Consider the following 19,189-nt stretch of genomic DNA (forward strand, 5'->3'; position numbering starts at 1 on the left):
TATACCTGATGTGTCCCAATACAATGGTTGGGCAATTACTGATCATCACACACACCTGACTTCCACTACACTTCCCCACATGGATAAAAGATCTGAGCGAGGCAGAACACACAAAGAAACAGAAGTTTTAAAATGGCAGTTTAACACAAGAGGAAAGATGGCGAAACAGAGGGGGATCGCAAGTAGGGAAGTTCCCTTGACCCTTTCGACAAGGAACCGTTATTTTCCAGAGACCTCAAAGATAGAAAGCGTAAAACCAGGAAACCAGGCTGAGGAATCCTGTATTGTGTGTCGGAGATACCCAGGGCCATCCCGCGTCAGTAATGAAGGCGGGGAGAATCTTCAGCCATCCTGGTACTGTCCTTGGCTCCAAGAACAAGCTGCTTCAGTTAAAGCAACACAGCCGGTTAGTTGGGGAGACTGATAGAAGACCAGTCTGTGTTGAAGCCAAGGTTGCAAGCAGCAACACTGTATGGCGAGCGCTGGAACGAATATTGTTAAAACACGTGTGATTAGAAACGCAAGTGAAGTTAAACTGCTGAGTGATTGAACTTTCAAACTAAGATACAATAACTTTGACAGAGTGGTCCAGCACTGTGTGGGTGCTCAATTGAAAGTGTCTGTAAGGTATCCGGCTGAGAATTGGCTGAGTGAAAGTAAGAAAGAGTGCACATCGAGAAAAGAGTGAATAATTGTGAATCGAAGGGGTCCTGTGGTGGGTTGAGCAAAATCCTGCACATAAAAGTTTGGAAAAAGTAGAGCAAGTTGGTCCGAGCCGGCAGAGGGAGATCAATTTAAAGCTTGATGGTTAAGTGGATCTGAAACCGGCAGAGAGGGATCCAGGGGTGAAACAAAAATCACACTAAAAGTTATATATGAGAATCCTGTAGAGAAAGCAACTTTTGAATGTTTGTTGCATCAGGCCCTCTGAAGTAAGAGACTTTTAGCCTCATTACACGGATGGCGGTGAACCATGGCGCTATTAGCGCCATGGTTCATGCTGGCAAAATACCGGCACCGCCTTGGCGGAAAGGGGAATTACCGCCCCATTCCAAGGTTGGCAGGGCGGTAATTCCCCCTTCCACCATTGCCCTTCCCCATTCCCATTTTTGGCCCATAGAGGTCAATGGGAATGGGGAAGGTGCTAATTACGGTACCGCAAATTGCGTTACCGTAATTAGCTCCCTGGGTCCCTTTGCGGGTTGGTTTTTAACGCCTGCAAAAAGCAGGTGTTAAATCCTCCAACCCGCAAAGGGACCTCATAGTAAGGCGGTAAGGATTTACCGGTACCGGTATTTTACCGGTACCGGTAAATCCTTACCGCCATCCGTTTAATGAGGCCCTTTGACATAGAAGGCCCTGATAGTAAGATTTGAGCTGCATCCTCGTGCTATAGAAGCGAGAGACTGTGCTAAGTGTGCCGCCTTGCCCCATGCTGAAAACGTGGGGAAGGGAAGCCAACGGCTTGAATATCCTGACATATAATTTCTTATAGCTCGTAGCTTACTCCCATCTTTAGATATAGGTTTAGATAGGCGTTTTTCAAACCCAATTGAAGTTCAATAAACACCCTTGAACTGTGGTCACTGTTAGGAAAGATTTCATAATTGTAGGTAATTTTCCTTCCATGTGGCAACCCCTAAACTTTTTGCTGTTGTTTTCACCTTGTTCTTGACTTTGCCAGAGAAGTGCAGCCTTCTGCCGCACTCCTCTGGGCTTTCGCTCCTTTCTTACGGGGAAACTGACATGCCCTTAAGACAGTCAGTACCGGGGAACGCTGTTTCCCGTAGTTTCTTTTATCATGTTGCGGCTTTAGTGCAACATGACACAAGAGGGCACTGCAAGCTAAGTTACAGCTCTCTTGGGTCTCTAGCCTTCTACAGGCCCTAGATACTCTTTTAGGATGGTATTTGATCGGTGCAAGTCATTCAGGGACTGGAATGGTGGCAGCGATCGTTTTGTTTATTTTGAGCTCCTTTTGGCGTTCTGAGCACGTTTTTCGCACTGAACCCAAAATGGTGGCCTGGCTCCCAAAATGGCCAGACCACGAGGCTCCTTTGTCTTGTCCACTGACCGTCTTGCTCCCTTCACCTTCCCCAGGTCGAGCGACCTGGGGCCTTCCTTATATGGGCATGTACTTTCCCGCGAAACATGGTTGCTTTCGCGGGCTTCTACATGTCGTTTGTGTGCCTCCAGGGTGTGGGCTGGGATGTCTGGTCCCAATACACATCCTGGGTGCCAGAGAGTCTAGGGTGGTGTGAATGCCTGGGACCACCGTGGTCCGTGATTGGTCCACGTATGGTATGTGTGTTGATGAGCGGATCTCCCATTGGCTCCCCTCCGTTTTGGCGCGAAGGGAACCGTGGATAAGAGGGAGCTGGAAACACCACTACCATGTCGATCCCCTGAGTTCTCACGAACGAAGGAATACAGGAGCCAAGTATCCTGCAACCAAGAGGCTGGACCGAGGAATCGCTGGTGACCCGCTGAAGGAATCCTCCTTTGCACTGCTGTCGTCCTGTGAAACCCTTTCCTCCTTGGATCGAACCAGAAGGCCTGTACTGGTGCTTCGACCTTTGGAATAGCAGGAACAGCTATTCCCGGCGACTTCATCATCTCCTGCCAAGTAAGCCTTCGGAAGTGTCTCTGGGCCATCCAGTTGACTGACCAGCTTACAAGGGAGTCCTGCTCTGTAACCGCCGCCAGGTTGTGTTGTATTTCGAGTCCTTGTCACTCTCCCACGCTTCGTACACTTGGCGTTCCCAAGTCTGAAGGGAGGAGTGTACATTTGGCTTGAATACACACGGCCGCTCCGTTGTCCTGCTGCGGCAACAAACTGTGCTGGTTACGTCGATTGGGACGTCTTTTTGCTCTACACGACTACGAGGCGTTCCCTGCTCTTCTGAACCTGCCAGCTGCTGAAACTAACGTGGAGAAGCCTGGGTCTGCTTGCTTCGGGGACCGGTGAGTAGTTTAGCTAGGATCTGGTCGCCCTCCTGCAGTATCCCATTGCTTTTCCCTGCTGTATAAAAACAGCACCCTTTTGGCCGTACTCGCGCTCTGCTTCTGCCCGCTGTGGAGGCTGCGCTTGAGTTGCGGAACCTGTTCTCCTTCTGCTGTGCACTAACCCGAACTGCCTGACTTCCTCCGAAGAGCTTCCCCTTTTGCCCGTTGGCACCGGCGTGGCAGGTACTTTGAGCACAAGGCTCCACTCTTCGCAGGGCTCGGACTTCCATCTAGTTAGGTGCCTCTGAAGGCGAACTGAGTCTAAAGCGTTATCGCACTGCCTGTTTTCCTTTCCTTTCAGGTGGACTACATATTTCGTGCTTTAAACGCTTGCGACTGTGTATTTGTATATATATTGTGTTGATATGGTATGTGTTGGTTTAATATTGTGATATTGTGATTTTCTCGCTACGGTCATTGTTTTAAAGGCCTTAAAATAAATGTGTATATATTTTTGATATAACAACTGTTTGGAGTAGTTTGTAAGCGCTCTTGCTTTGTGTGCTCATTGCGGGCTTTCAGTCACCCTCACCCCTCTTTAGACCTAGTCTTGACCGCCGCGATCGCTACCTTGATTGGTCTGGCTTGTCCAGAGGTTACCCTGTTCCAAGTAATTAGGTTGGCCTTCTGAACTTCTGCGCCACCAGGACAGAGTTCAGAAATCCGTCTTAACAAATTGGTGGCAGCGGTGGGATACGACTGAAGGTATCCAGTGTTGCGCTCGAACTAAGGCATTTCAGGTTATTCCAACCAGTACACGTAGTGAATTGTTGTAATATAACTTTAAAAAGGCCATAGTCCTATCAAACAGTATGGAAGCAAATACCTTGTTAACTTTAAATGCTTCCAAATCAGAAACGCTGAAAAAGATGTGTGCGGAGAGAGGTGTTTCCTCTCAAGGCACAAAATTGGAAATGATCCAGAGAATCGTGGCGTGGCAAGAAGCGCAGCTTAACGCTATAACTTCTGAGGACAGTGCAGAAGGTGGTGGGGCTGCTCTCACTGGTAGAACCGACGGTTCTGCCGCTGCACTGATCCATCGGGACCACGAGGACAGGGAGGATGTGATGTCTAATGTTTCCTCTGCCAGTGTTGATGGGGAGGCTATGCATGAATTCAAGAAGCAAGAGCTGCGGTTTAGGCAGCAGGAGCTTGAATTCAGCATAGCCAAACTAAAAATCGAACAGGCAGAAAAACAGAAAGACAGGGATCACCAGTTGGAACTGGCCAAGCTTCAGGTTGCAAATGGATCCAAGGGTCCTAGACATGGGTCTGGGGCTTCCTCTCATCCACGGCTTCCGAAAGATCTGCTCAGTGTGTATGAAGAAAGGAATGACATTATGGACTGGCTGAATACGTTTGAGTATGCATGCGAGGTTCAAGAAGTTGACAATGCTGACAAGATTGCGTGGTTGCTCAGTAGACTGCCCCATTCTGGCTGTAGTGCCATTATGGAAATGTCGAAGGCTGAGCGGGCTGATTTCGCAATGTTAAAGCAAACTCTCATTTTAAAGTTTGGGAAGACTCCGGCCCAATATTTAAAGCGTTTTCGAGAGTATAAGAAAAAGGAAGGTGGTACTTGGGTATCTTATGTCGCTGAATCTTTGAAAAACTTAACTGGCTGGGTTGAAGGTTATAAGGTTTCTACCTTCGAAGGCATGATAAATCTTGTCATGCTGGAACACATTTTTGCTTCTTCTTCCCCGGAGCTTAAGCAGCATTTGGCCGATTCGAAGGAGATAGATCCTAAGAAGCTGGCCATTGCAGCAGACTTATGGGTGTCACATCGAGTGTCCCATAAGGACAAAACTCATCCTGGTAAGCAGGAGGAAGGGAAAAAGTCCAAAGATATGGAGGGTGGGGAATCTGCTAAATCTTCTTCCCATAAGGGCCACAAAAAGAAAAACAAGGGTAAGACACAAGAGAACTCACAGGGTAGTGGAGGTCAGCCTCCGAAACAGAACTCTGGTTACACTAAGCCTCCCTACGTAAACAGACCCACTGGGGCTTGTTTTTCTTGTGGAGCAACTGACCATGTGAAGGGGGATCCCCGTTGTAAGGTTAGACCTTTGGGGGTCCACTCCGCTAATCTGGCCTTCTCCTCCTACGAGGAAGAAGAGATTACAGGAGCATCCTTCTCCTCAGACTCATTTCCCAGCGGAATAGAGGCTGAGGTAGTTTTAGTGTCCCTGGGTTCCTGGGAGCCTAAAGTCGCAGAGGCTTATGCTAGGATTCCGGATAATACCAAGCACTACTTTAAGGACAGTGTGCTGATCAATGGAGTGGATACTCCAGCTCTTAGGGATAGTGGGTGCAGTCGCACTGTAGTGGATTCTACCTTGGTAGACTCAGAGGAAGTTGCCAGAGCTACTCTGATGCCCACTAAGTTGGCTGACGGCCCCCTCCGTATGTTTCCCGTGATCCCTGTAAATCTTACTTTAAATGGTACAGCAGTCAGGATTCCAGTGAGCATTCAGAGAAACGTCCCGGGAAAGGTCTTGTTGGGTAATGATCTCAGAGCTTTAGGGCTCGTAGGAGACACTGCCGAAAGACCCTACACACGGTCTCAAGCACGGGCAGCATTGGCCAAGTCCAATACACCGCCCCAGCCGAAGGGGAAACCCAAGGCGAAAGGAGTCTACAAGTCAAGATGAGGGAAAGAGAATATTCCCCCGAGCTCGCCTACCACTGCGGTGGAGGAAGTTGGTCAATCGCCCGGGCCTGACGAGGAGGTGGCGATGCCTGAAGTATTCGACCCCAACGATCATCCTGAACTAAAAGACTTGTTACTTGAAGGAGGTCCTGATAGGGACGAATTCAGTAAAGGCCAACGTGAGTGCCCATCTCTGGAAGGCCTAAGGAGACAGGCCTGCTCCCAGCTTGAGGGTGAACCTCCTGGGAAGCATAGGATTTATTGGGAAGGTTGACTCCTGTATAGTGAGCCCACAGAGTCTACAGAAGGAGACCATAGGAGGTTGGTGGTTCCCCTTGCTGTTAGGCCCTTCCTCCTGCAGTTGGCGCATGAAGTTCCCCTTGCTGGTCACCTTGGTATGAAGAGGACCAAGCAAAGGTTATCCATGCACTTCTACTGGCCCAAGATGGGGGTGCAAGTAGAAAGTCACTGCAGGAGTTGTGCCTCCTGCCAGTTGTCTGGTAAGGTTGGCGCGACAATCCAAGCTCCATTGGTACCGCTCCCAGTTGTGGGGGTACCATTTGAAAGGGTAGGGATCAACATCGTTGGTCCCCTTGACCCGCAAACATCCTCGGGCAATAGGTTTATCCTGGTGCTGGTCGACCATGCAACCAGGTATCCTGAGGCCATCCCATTGAAAACTGTAACTGCCAAGTCAGTTGCAAAAGCTTTACTCGGCATATTTACTAGGGTTGGCTTCCCTAAAGAAGTTGTGTCAGATCGTGGCAGCAACTTTATGTCGAAGTATATGCAGGCTATGTGGAAAGAATGTGGGGTCACCTACAAGTTCTCTTCTGCATACCACCCCCAGACCAATGGTCTGGTGGAACGTTTCAACAGAACGTTAAAGAGCATGAAAATGGGATCTTCTTTTACCATGCTTACTGTTTGCCTACCGAGAGGTACCACAGGAGGGTGTTGGCTTCAGCCCCTTCGAACTTCTGTTTGGTCATCCCGTACGGGGACCCTTAGCCATCGTCAAAGAGGGATGGGAGATGCCCACTCCCCCTGTTACTACCAACGTAGTTGATTATGTGCTAGGGCTCAGAAAACGGATGGTACTTCTGATGGGCTTGGCTAGTGATAAATTGAAGGCAGGGCAAGCGCTGGTGAAACATTGGTACGACCAGAAAGCTTCCCTCATCAACTTTACACCTGGTCAGCAAGTCCTGATCATGAATCCAATAAGGCCTCGAGCTTTACAGGACAAATGGTCAGGCCCTTACACAGTGGTGGAGCCCCTGGGTGAGGTGAACTATTTAGTGGACCTTGGAAGGCCTGGACAGGCTCCAAAAGTGTTTCACGTGAATAGGCTGAAGGCTTTCGTCCCAAGAGTCGAAATCGCAGCACTGCTACTGGCGTCAGACGTTGAGGAAGAGGAGTCTGAACCTCTCCCCGACCTGTTCCAGAGCGGTCCTTCAGATAGCTCCGTTGAGGGTGTCCGAGTGGCCCCTCACCTGACTTCTGATCAGCAGGCTGAGGTGAAAAGTTTGCTTAGGCAGTTTTCCCCCCTGTTTTCACAGTCACCTGGTTTGACACCTTGGTGCAAACATAACATTGACACAGGAGACAGTGTACCTACCAAAAGTAGGGGATACAGGATGTCAGACAAAGTACGGTCTTATATTAAGACTGAGGTCAACAAGATGTTAGACCTTGGGGTGATTGAACCCTCTAGTAGTCCTTGGTCCAGTCCAGTGGTGTTGGTTCCAAAAGCAGGCACTTCTGAATTGAGGTTCTGCGTGGATTACAGGGCTCTGAATGCTGTCACCAAGACAGATGCCCACCCCTTGCCTCGAACAGATGAGCTGGTGGATACTTTGGGTGCCTCCAAGTACCTCAGCACGTTTGACCTCACTGCTGGCTATTGGCAAATAGCTTTAGCAGAACATGCCAAGGAGAAGACAGCATTTTCTACTCCAGACGGCCTTTACCAATTCCGGGTAATGCCGTTCGGGTTGAAGAATGCACCTGCCACTTTCCAGAGGCTTGTGAATCATGGGTTGAATGGGTTGGATGAATTCTGTCTTGCATATCTGGATGATATAGCAGTTTTCAGTGCCACCTGGGAAGACCATGTGAAACACCTCGGGATTGTGCTCCAGGCTCTTCAGAAAGCACACTTGACCATAAAGGCTAGTAAATGCCAGATTGGACAAGGCTCAGTGGTTTACCTTGGACATGAAGTAGGTGGAGGGAGGATACAGCCTCTACCCAGTAAAGTACAAGCAGTACGAGACTGGCCTACCCCCACTACGCAAACCCAAGTGAGAGCCTTCTTAGGACTCACGGGGTATTACCGCAATTTTGTGGCAGACTATGGCACCATAGCTGCTCCTCTGACTGCCCTCACAACTCCGAAGAAACCCAAGAAGCTAACTTGGACCGACGAGTGTGAGAAGGCCTTCAATGGCTTAAAAGACTCCTTGTGCCAGGCGCCTGTGCTTAGGGCCCATGATTATCAAAAACCTTTTATCGTGCAGACGGATGCCTCTGACACTGGGATAGGAGCTGTATTATCACAAGTAGATGAGAAGGGTAAGGAACACCCTATCGGTTTTATTAGTCGCCAGCTTAAGGACAGAGAGCTCAGATGGTCCACGGTAGAGAAAGAATGTTTCTCTGTTGTGTGGGCCCTAAGGAAGCTGAGGCCCTACCTCTATGGGACCCACTTCACTGTGCAGACTGACCATAAGCCGTTAAAGTGGCTAATGAACATGAAGGGGGAGAATCCAAAGTTGCTTAGGTGGTCCATAAGTCTACAAGGCTTCGACTTCACCATTGAGCATAGGCCAGGTGTCCAACATAGCAATGCTGATGGGTTGTCCAGAATGTTTTACCGACCTGAACAAGAGACTCATCCAGGGGTGGATTAGTTCCCCCTGTCCATAGTCTGGGAGGGGCGAGTGTTAGGAAAGATTTCATAATTGTAGGTAATTTTCCTTCCATGTGGCAACCCCTAAACTTTTTGCTGTTGTTTTCACCTTGTTCTTGACTTTTCCAGAGAAGTACAGCCTTATGCCGCACTCCTCTGGGCTTTCGCTCCTTTCTTACGGGGAAACTGACATGCCCTTAAGACAGTCAGTACCGGGGAACGCTGTTTCCCGTAGTTTCTTTTATCATGTTGCGGCTTTAGTGCAACATGACACAAGAGGGCACTGTAAGCTAAGTTACAGCTCTCTTGGGTCTCTAGCCTTCTACAGGCCCTAGATACTCTTTTAGGATGGTATTTGATCGGTGCAAGTCATTCAGGGACTGGAATGGTGGCAGCGATCGTTTTGTTTATTTTGAGCTCCTTTTGGCGTTCTGAGCACGTTTTTCGCACTGAACCCAAAATGGTGGCCTGGCTCCCAAAATGGCCAGACCACGAGGCTCCTTTGTCTTGTCCACTGACCGTCTTGCTCCCTTCACCTTCCCCAGGTCGAGCGACCCGGGGCCTTCCTTATTTGGGCATGTACTTTCCCGCGAAACGTGGTTGCTTTCGCGGGCTTCTACATGTCGTTTGTGTGCCTCCAGGGTGTGGGCTGGGATGTCTGGTCCCAATACACATCCTGGGTGCCAGAGAGTCTAGGGTGGTGTGAATGCCTGGGACCACCGTGGTCCGTGATTGGTCCACGTATGGTATGTGTGTTGATGAGCGGATCTCCCATTGGCTCCCCTCCGTTTTGGCGCGAAGGGAACCGTGGATAAGAGGGAGCTGGAAACACCACTACCATGCCGATCTCCTGAGTTCTCACGAACGAAGGAATACAGGAGCCAAGTATCCTGCAATCAAGAGGCTGGACCGAGAAATCGCTGGTGACCCGCTGAAGGAATCCTCCTTTGCACTGCTGTCGTCCTGTGAAACCCTTTCCTCCTTGGATCGAACCAGAAGGCCTGTACTGCTGCTTCGACCTTTGGAATAGCAGGAACAGCTATTCCCGGCGACTTCATCATCTCCTGCCAAGTAAGCCTTCGGAAGTGTCTCTGGGCCATCCAGTTGACTGACCAGCTTACAAGGGAGTCCTGCTCTGTAACCGCCGCCAGGTTGTGTTGTATTTCGAGTCCTTGTCACTCTCCCACGCTTCGTACACTTGGCGTTCCCAAGTCTGAAGGGAGGAGTGTACATTTGGCTTGAATACACACGGCCGCTCCGTTGTCCTGCTGCGGCAACAAACTGTGCTGGTTTCGTCGATTGGGACGTCTTTTTGCTCTACACGACTACGAGGCGTTCCCTGCTCTTCTGAACCTGCCAGCTGCTGAAACTAACGTGGAGAAGCCTGGGTCTGCTTGCTTCGGGGACCGGTGAGTAGTTTAGCTAGGATCTGGTCGCCCTCCTGCAGTATCCCATTGCTTTTCCCTGCTGTGTAAAAACAGCACCCTTTTGGCCGTACTCGCGCTCTGCTTCTGCCCGCTGTGGAGGCTGCGCTTGAGTTGCGGAACCTGTTCTCCTTCTGCTGTGCACTAACCCGAACTGCCTGACTTCCTCCGAAGAGCTTCCCCTTTTGCCCGTTGGCACCGGCGTGGCAGGTACTTTGAGCACAAGGCTCCACTCTTCGCAGGGCTCGGACTTCCATCTAGTTAGGTGCCTCTGAAGGCGAACTGAGTCTAAATCGTTATCGCACTGCCTGTTTTCCTTTCCTTTCAGGTGGACTACATATTTCGTGCTTTAAACTCTTGCGACTGTGTATTTGTATATATATTGTGTTGATATGGTATGTGTTGGTTTAATATTGTGATATTGTGATTTTCTCGCTACGGTCATTGTTTTAAAGGCCTTAAAATAAATGTGTATATATTTTTGATATAACAACTGTTTGGAGTAGTTTGTAAGCGCTCTTGCTTTGTGTGCTCATTGCGGGCTTTCAGTCACCCTCACCCCTCTTGAGACCTAGTCTTGACCGCCGCGATCGCTACCTTGATTGGTCTGGCTTGTCCAGAGGTTACCCTGTTCCAAGTAATTAGGTTGGCCTTCTGAACTTCTGCGCCACCAGGACAGAGTTCAGAAATCCGTCTTAACAGTCACTTGTGGCAAGTCTTCCTGTTTGCTTACTGATTTCTACACTTACCTTTGCACTTGCCACCTGCTGACCGTTACTTTACTTTTGTGATTACTCATTCCCTTGTACTGCACTGTCCCTTCCCCCTCCCCCTGCACTTTCCCTTCCCCCATCCCATGCACTTTCACAAACTGAATGACACCTGGCCTAGTAGGATCGTTGTCTGTCCTCCCTTTGTTCCCCCTCCCTTGCCTCGTCACGCCTTGAAACACTTGTGTATAGGCGAGTTATAAATGCCATATCATATCATATCATATCATACCCTGCCTTCCTTACATCTCATACAAGTTAAGCTTTTGGAGAGCTTTCGAAAGTGGGAATATTTCTAAGTTATTAGTGATAGCACATGATGGCATTTGGTTATTGTCAAGCTTTGTGTTGCAATACGTGCACACTCTTGAGAGGTCAGTTATTATGTATTTAGTTTCTGCTGTTAGATATACAGCTAATTGGAACCATTGGGATTTCTCATTGTCTTCCATTTTGTAGGCTATATCTACTCTTTTTGTGCTCTTTTTATAAAAATGTCTGAAAACAGACACATGCCTGGTCTGGAATTTCAGCAGATATGTTTTGAAACACAGCTATTTCTTTCGTGTATGTCTTTATTAGGATATTGGTGTTTATGAGGTTTTCGTCAATGTTTTCTCCGTGTAGCAAAATGGTGTGTTGCTAACATTTTGATGTGGTCGAAGGTGCTTTCGCAAGCAGTTCCCGAAATGCAGGCTAATGAATGTCCTCGCCGTCCTGTGTGGGTGCCCACTGGGCAGGAGACCGTGGTTTGTAAAGTTTTCATTTTACTTTTGTCTTTTAGTTTCCCAAAGTGATTGAGGAATTGTCATAAAGATTTAAAGGATTGTTGGCGTATGTTACACATTGAGCTGCATGTCCATTTGTATACTGAAAGTTTGTTGGAGACTTTGGGCCTCATTACACGGATGGCGGAGAACCATGGCGCTTTTAGCACCATGGTTCATGCCGGTAAAATACCGGCACTGCCTTGGCGGAAAGGGGAATTACCGCCCCATTCCAAGGTTGGCGGGCGGTAATTCCCCCTTCCACCATTGCCCTTCCCCATTCCCATTTTTGCCCCATAGAGCATAATGGGAATGGGGAAGGCGCTAATTACGGTACTGCAAATTGCGGTACCGTAATTAGCTCCCTGGGTCCCTTTGCGGGTTGGTTTTTAACGCCTGCAAAAAGCAGGTGTTAAATCCGCCAACCCGCAAAGGGACCTCGTAGTAAGGCGGTAAGGATTTACCGGTACCGGTATTTTACCGGTACCGGTAAATCCTTACCGCCATCCGTGTAATGAGGCCCTTTGTTTCTATAAGGGTTTCTTTTCCCATAATGGTGTGCTCCACCATTTCATACCCTCGTCATCACTGTCTATGGCAATTGTTTTTTGGTTGTTCTTGTTTATGAGCTTCTTGCTTGAAATATGGTTCTGTGCTGCTTGTGTGAATCCATTCACCATCACAGAAGTGTGAAAAGGTCTCTATATTCACACTGCCCGTGTGTAGAAGCACTTTTTGTAATTTATTGATTCATTTAGTTTGTGGTTTCATTCTGTCTAAAATCAATATAAACCGTTTTCTCTTTAGTAGAAAAGCACTGTTATTGAAATTGTAATTGTTTATTTGTCCAGCGCTTATGCGCTTAGGCCTTGAAGTTTCCAAATGATCTAACAAAAAGGTAACTAGCGTACTAGGCCTGACGGCATTTATCCTAGTGCAAGTGCATGAAGTGTATTAGGCGAACCAGATTAGGGGAGGGGAGACAAAGGGGGACAAGACACAGCTCACTAGGCCTAGTAAATTCAGGTCATGCAAGTGTACAGACGGAGGTGCAAAGGAGGAGGAAGGGGGAACAAGTGCGCCCCATCCAGTAGGGCCAGGGTTAAGTGCAGCGAGGTCACCCCTCTCATGGAGCATATGCTGAAAGTGCATTAGTGCTAACCAAAGTGCAGAGGCCTGGAGGCAAGTGCAATGACTAGCGAGGGAGCCTGGGACCTGTGAGGCTCTGGAGATGAGGCAGGCAACCAGTCAGCAAAGCTGAACAGGTAGGGGAGATATGTAGGAGTGAAGCTGAAATGAAAGAGAGAGGAGGTTAGCAGGGGAGAGGAAGAGAGGAAGAGGAGGAGAAGAGGAAGGTCTTGTGGAGTTTCTGGAATGTAAGGAGCTCCGGCTCAAGGCAGAGAGAGGCAGGGAGGCTGTTCCAGATGGTGGCACCTGCAGAGGATAATGATCTACCCCCAAATCTCTGCTTCGAAAAATGTCTCACACGCAAAAAGTTGGAGGAGGGAAGCGGCAGGTTCTAGAAGGAGAATATTTAAGAAGAGAGCGTTGCAGATAGTGTGCGCCCCGGCAGCTGCCCAGAAAGCCTTGTAGACTCTGCAGAGGGTCTTGAACTTGATCCTAGCAGTCACGGGGAGCCAGTGGAGGGATTTCAGCGCCAGAGAGATGCGGTCCCTGGGCATGAGGCCAAGGATAAGTCTTGCAGTTCTGTTTTAGATGAGTTCTAGCGGACAGAGTGTAGAAGTAGGAAGATTGAGAAAGATGCTGTTGCAGTATTACAGCCTAGAGAGAACCAGGGCTTTAGAGATGCCTTTGGGGGAAGGTGAGAAAAGGCAGAATGCCTCTAAGAAGTTACAGGTGGTAGTGGGACTTTTTAGAGATGTCCAAGATGTGAGAAGAGAAGGGGAGAGTAGAGTTGAAAATGACCCCCAGACTTTTTGCCTCATTAGCAGGTGAGGGCACAGGGCCAAGGGATGCCAGGCAGTGGGAAATTGGGAATGTGGAGGCAGGGTTCCCAATGAGGATGATCTCTGTCTTACTGGCATTGAGGCAGAAATCGTTAGCAGCACATCAAGACCAAATTGCGGACAGACAGACAGTCAGGAATGAGCGAGGAAAAAGAAGAGGCAGAGGGTAGCTGGAAGTAGAGCTGTGTGTCATCTGCATAACACTGAAAGTTAGAGGTCAAGCTAGAGATCCTGTGGGTGAGAGGGGCATTGTAGACATTGAAGAACCACAGGGATAGGATAGATCCCTGGGGGACACCAAAAGTACAGAGAGTGATAGAGGAGAGAAACAACCCAAGTTCCAGCTGGGAGTTACGGTCAGAGAGAAAGGAAGCAACCCACTTTAGGGCCAGATATGTGATGCCCAGGGTAACAAGGAGACGGGAGATTAGGATGTTGTGGTTAACCATGTCGAAGGCAGAAGGGAGATCGAGAAGAATGAGGACAGAAAGAGAGTTAGAGTCAAGATTTGAGAGCAGGTTTTCACAGGTGTTCAGATGAGATGTTTCCATGCCTCTTGAAGCTCTAAAGATAGACTGAAGGTCATGTAGACTACCAAAAGATTCAGTGTGGAGGGTAAGCTGAGAGATAGCTAGTTTCTCCAAGAGATTGCCCAGGAAAGGAGTGATAGAGATTGGGCAATAGTTTGCAGGGATTGAAGGGTCAGCAGAGGGTTTTTTCAGCAGAGGGTGAACAAGAGAGTGCTTGAGAGAAGTGGGGAAGACTCCAGTGGCGAAAGAGAGGTTGCAGAGGTCGGCCATGGCATGAGCAAGAGAATCAATTTTGTCCTTGATGGTTTTAGGAGGGCATGGGTCAACCTATTTGGAGGAGGCTCCAATTACAGCTGTCAATTAGAGCTTTGAGGAATAGTCTCCTGCAGTAGTTTTTAAGGGTAGATTGTGACTTTGTTGCTGTTTTTATAAGATTGTGAAGAACTCTATGGTGGAACATTTATAGTAACGTACATTTTGTGGATTGCTTTCCTGTGACTATGTTAACACTGGTAGATGCAGTTTGTTAGTAGGTTTGTTAGTTGGTCAAATTTAAATTGGAACAGTGGGTGGGAACACAACTAAATTCAATTTGGATCAGTGGGTGGAAACACAGTACAATCGCAGGCTGAAAGCGTGGGGACAGGAGAGATGGAGAGATGGAGAGATGGAGAGAGGGAGGGGAAAGTCAAAGGGGATAGGAAAATGTCCAGTTGGAGGGAACTAACTCCATGTTATGGAAGTGCAAAATATATGGTAGTCCATGTTCTACTGATGACTGTGGGAGCAGCAGCCTGATTGTTCCAGGTGGGGGGGGGGTGCAAGCAGTCCCCAGGCAGCATACCAGCAGCAGACAGGGAGCAGACAGGGGCCTTAGATGTGGCCTTGGATGTCTGGGCCGGCACCTGCCTCCTGGAGCCAGGGAATGGCTGAAGAAATACACAGCAGCAATGGGGTGTGGGTGGGGGTCAGGCCCAGACTGCCTTGACAAAGATGAAGAAAAGTGTAGCCATCTTGAGAAGGAGGGGAACCAGCTGGGCCGGCCTCCGTCGAAAACTGAAATCAACCTTCAATTATTTTTCTCCTAGAACATCACAAACAAATATGGTGCATTTGTGGAGAACGCACCATGCAGGGCATCAGGGAGCACACAGTCATTTGTAAACCATGTGCTTTTAGTGAGTTCTCGCCACGAAATACAGTGTTAAAAAAATGCAGTATGTTTCAATACATTGAAAAATAAAAGATTTGCTATATTAGGTGCTGGGGTCTCTGCAAGGTGATATGCTGCAACAAGGCTTACCTTGTAGCAAAACCTTTAGAAGCGAAGAGAAAAGTCGAATGGTTGTGAGTGCGGAGTGCGAGAGCAGCTGTTCCGAGTTGCAGCAGTAGAAGAGAGAAAGTCCAGGGCCACGCTGTGGGCCTTGGATGTCCGCCTCCCAGAGCCAGGGAATGGCTAAAGAAATACACAGCTGCCAATGGGGTGGGGGGGGTCAGGCCCAGGCTGCCTGGACAAAGATGAAGAAAATTGCAGCCATCTTGAGAAGGAGGGGAATCAGCTGGGCCTGTATATGTCGGAAACTGAAATCCACCTTCAATTATTTTTCTCATTACATCACGAACAAATATGGTGCATTCGTGGAGATCGCACCATGCAGGGCATCAGGAAGCTCACAGATATTTGTAAACCATGTAGTTTTAGTGAGTTCTCGCCGCGAATTACGCATTCAAAAAATGTAGGATGTTTCAATACATTGAAAAATAAAAGATTTGCTATATTAGGTGCTGGGGCCTGTGCAAGATGCTGTGCTGCAACAAGGCTTACCTTGTAGCAAAACCTTTTGAAGAGAAGAGAAAAGACGAATGATTGTGCGTGCGGAGCGCGAGAACAGCTGCTCCGAGTTGCAGCAGTAGAAGGGAGAAAGTCCAGGGCCTCGCTTTGGGCCTTGGATGTCTGGGGAAGTAAATATTGTTTCAAAATGCTCACAGGGCAACAGGGAATCAAACACAATCTAAATACATACGAATATTAATACAGTGTTAGGGGTAAAGGTGAGGCAAGCCTACTATGCCTTGTGAGTGTTCAGAACATGTAAGTGTAGAAGGGAGGGGGAATGGGATAGGTGCTGTGGGGCTCATGGGTGAGCAAAAAATGAAGTGCAATGTAAGGTAAGTGTGAGCCTCCAGGGTGGAGGGTGAGCAGAGGCAAGTGCTGAGGATAGACAGAAGCTGGGGGGTATTTGGTGTGGGAGTTCAGGGCCCTGTGGATGCATAAGGGCCCTGAACACCAAACAAGCAACTGTGAGATTAGCAGAGGAGAATGGGGGAGGGCGGGGGGTAAAGAAGGAAAGTCTTGAGGAGCTTCCAGAATTTAAGAAAGTCCTTCTCAAGACGAAAAGAGAGGGGGAAGTTGTTCCAAAGAAGGGAGCCAGCTGAGAAAAGAGATCAACCTCCTGCCCTCTGTTTAGAGAAACGCTTTACACATAAAGAGTTGATGCCAGAGGAGTGCAGGGGTCAACAGGAGGAATATTTAATAACACAGAGTTGCAGATAGTGTGGTCCTTGCCCCCAGGAATCCTTGTGGATGATGCAGAGGGATTTGAATTTCATCTGTGAAGCAACCAAGAGCCAGTGAAGACTTTTTAGGGCAGGAGAGATGCAGTCCCTGGGCTTAAGGCCAAGGATAAATCTTGCTGCCCTATCCTGGATTAGCTGGAGAGAATGCACAGTGTAGGAAGGAAGATTAAGGAGGAGGCTATTGCAATAGTGAAGGCTAGAGAGAACCAGGGCTCGGGTAACATTGAGCTTCTGGCTGAAGGTGAGAAAAGGTAGACTTCCTTTGAGAAGGAAGAGCTGAAATTGGGTCTTCTTGGCAATGTCCTGACTGTGAGGGAGGAAGGAGAGAGAGGAGTCGAAGATATCTCCAGGATTTCTGGCTTCAGATGAGGGAGCAGGGGGAGAGCCCATGGAGGGAGGCCAGAGTGAAGGGAAGAAGTCGGGAGCAGGAGTCTCAATGGAAAGGATCTCTGTTTTGATGGCATCGCGGCAGAGATCATTGGCGGTGCACCAGGCATGGATGGCAGAAAGGCAGTTGGGGATGATGGAAGGTGCAAGAGGGCCAGCAGGAAGTTTGAAGAAGAGTTGTGTGTCGCCTGCATAACAATGGAAGTTGGGGGAGAATGAGAAGTGCCAGCTGAGAAAGATTGATATTAAATTGCCAGATCAAGATGATAGAGCCCTGGGGGACACAACAAGAGGAGAAGGAAGTAGGAGAGGAAAAGGTGCCAAAGATGAATTGAGTGGAGCACTCAGTAAGGAAGGAGGTCAGCCAGTCCAGTGCCCGCCATGATAGGCAGTAGAGTCCACTCCTTGCAGGGACTGGCTCCACCTTGCTCTGAGGAAACAGGGCCCCATGGTTGGAGAGTGTTACAGCAATTTTTATTCAGGGGATGGAACCGACCGCCCCATTCTGAGACAAGATTGCGAGGAGAGAACGCACAACCTATCTGCACACCTGCGCTTTTTAGGAATAAAATTATTCAGAATATGCTAATTGGAGCTTTCTTTCATTATACAAATAACTTGTTGGGCATTTTACGGCCCCACAGCACTCTTAAGAGCACTTACATCTAAGAGAAGTAGAGGTCAGCGTCCAGAGAGATCAGCCTCCACAGAGAAGGTAAGCTATCTGGGATAAACCTGTGGACTGAGAGATTTGTAATATTGAAGAGTCTTTAATACCTGACACACACCCTTTATTTATCTATAGGCTTGGGTGATCTACTGCTCCATACTGAATTTAATCAAGTGGGCTATTTAGATCCCAACTTGTGGTCTGGCTACTACTCAAGGTGGGAAGCGCAGCAGTACACATTGTGACTAAATAACCCTAGACGTATTGATTTGTCCTATTGGAAACTATATGCCACACATCTGTTCCCTTTTTTAACATGTAAATACATATCTGTTCCCTTTGTTGTAGACATAGAATACATTTCGTTGTATTGAAAATGGGTTACGTCCTGACGAAGGCCGTGACTGATACAAACGTCAGTTAAGGTTCAAGAGTTGGCCGAAACACACTGGCCCTCATTACGATACCGGTGCTAAACCATGGCGCTATTAGCACCATGGTTGGTGCCGGTATCGTAACGTGTCTGCCATGGTGAAATGGGGAAATACCGCCCCATTCCAAGGTTGGCGGGGCGGTATTTCCCCATTTCCCCATGGCCTTTGCCCATTGCCATGTTTGCCCCATAGGGCATAATGGGAATGGCGAAGGCGCTAATTACGGTACTGCAAATTGCGGTACCGTAATTAGCAACAAGGTCCCTTTGCGGGTCCCTACTTTAACGGCTGGTCCCGCAAAGGGACCTCGTAATTAGGCGCTAAGTGGTTAACGGCACTGCAGCCTTTTACGGCACCGTTAACCACTTAGCACCAGCGTCGTAATGACCCCAACTGTGTCTACTTTCTATGCAACTATACCAACACTGCAAACAACAAGCAGGTCACATATATATTTGAAAAAGTAAAAACCAGGTTGTAAAGGTCTCTTTAATAAACCAGGGTTTCTGTTCACAATTCACATATATATGTTGGATCTATGATGAAAATAGGTCTCATGTTTTAAGTATTGGTTCTTGTGTCGCAAAACCAAATTAGGTGTCAATGTTTGTCACAGAAATATGTCTAAATGTGGTCTGTAAAATGTGTATATGAGAATTGTTTTTAACTTTATGATATAAATATATTTGTTTTTTTGGATAAATAATCTTAAGCTTCTTTGGTTGAAATAGATTGAAACAGTGTGGCATAATGGCCTTGATCATTTTGCTTTGTATATGTTGAAATGATATGATATTTTATTTATATCGCGCTCATACACATGTGTTTCAGAGTGCAACCAGGCAAGGGAGGGGGAAAGGGAAGAAACAAAAACAACAATCTTACTAGACCCAGTGACATTGACAATGCGCAAGTGCATGGGGAAGGGAAAGGAGGAAAGTGCATGGAAGGGGGGAGAAATTATAAGTGCAGAGCATAGAAGAGAACAAAATAAATAGTAAGTAAATGAATATAAATAAATAAATAAATAAATAAGGTGATAAAACAGTGGTACTGTAGCCTTAGGAGGCAAAGTGATAGGTTAGTCAGA

At 48.0% G+C, this 19,189-nt stretch overlaps 2 protein-coding genes across 3 annotated transcripts in view; one reads left to right on the top strand and one right to left on the bottom strand.

Annotated features, from left to right (window-relative positions):
• LOC138568911 (uncharacterized) overlaps positions 1-19,189 on the bottom strand; it is a 273,113-nt gene that overhangs the window by 96,044 nt on the left and 157,880 nt on the right. The gene's annotated exons all lie outside the window — the stretch shown is intronic.
• The window catches only part of LOC138570305 (gastrula zinc finger protein XlCGF57.1-like), a 65,229-nt gene that overhangs the window by 38,107 nt on the left and 7,933 nt on the right, over positions 1-19,189 (top strand). The window lies entirely within an intron of this gene.

Source organism: Ambystoma mexicanum, chromosome 2q (assembly GCF_040938575.1).
Source record: "Ambystoma mexicanum isolate Mex_15411 chromosome 2q, UKY_AmexF1_1, whole genome shotgun sequence".
Lineage (NCBI taxonomy): Eukaryota > Metazoa > Chordata > Amphibia > Caudata > Ambystomatidae > Ambystoma > Ambystoma mexicanum.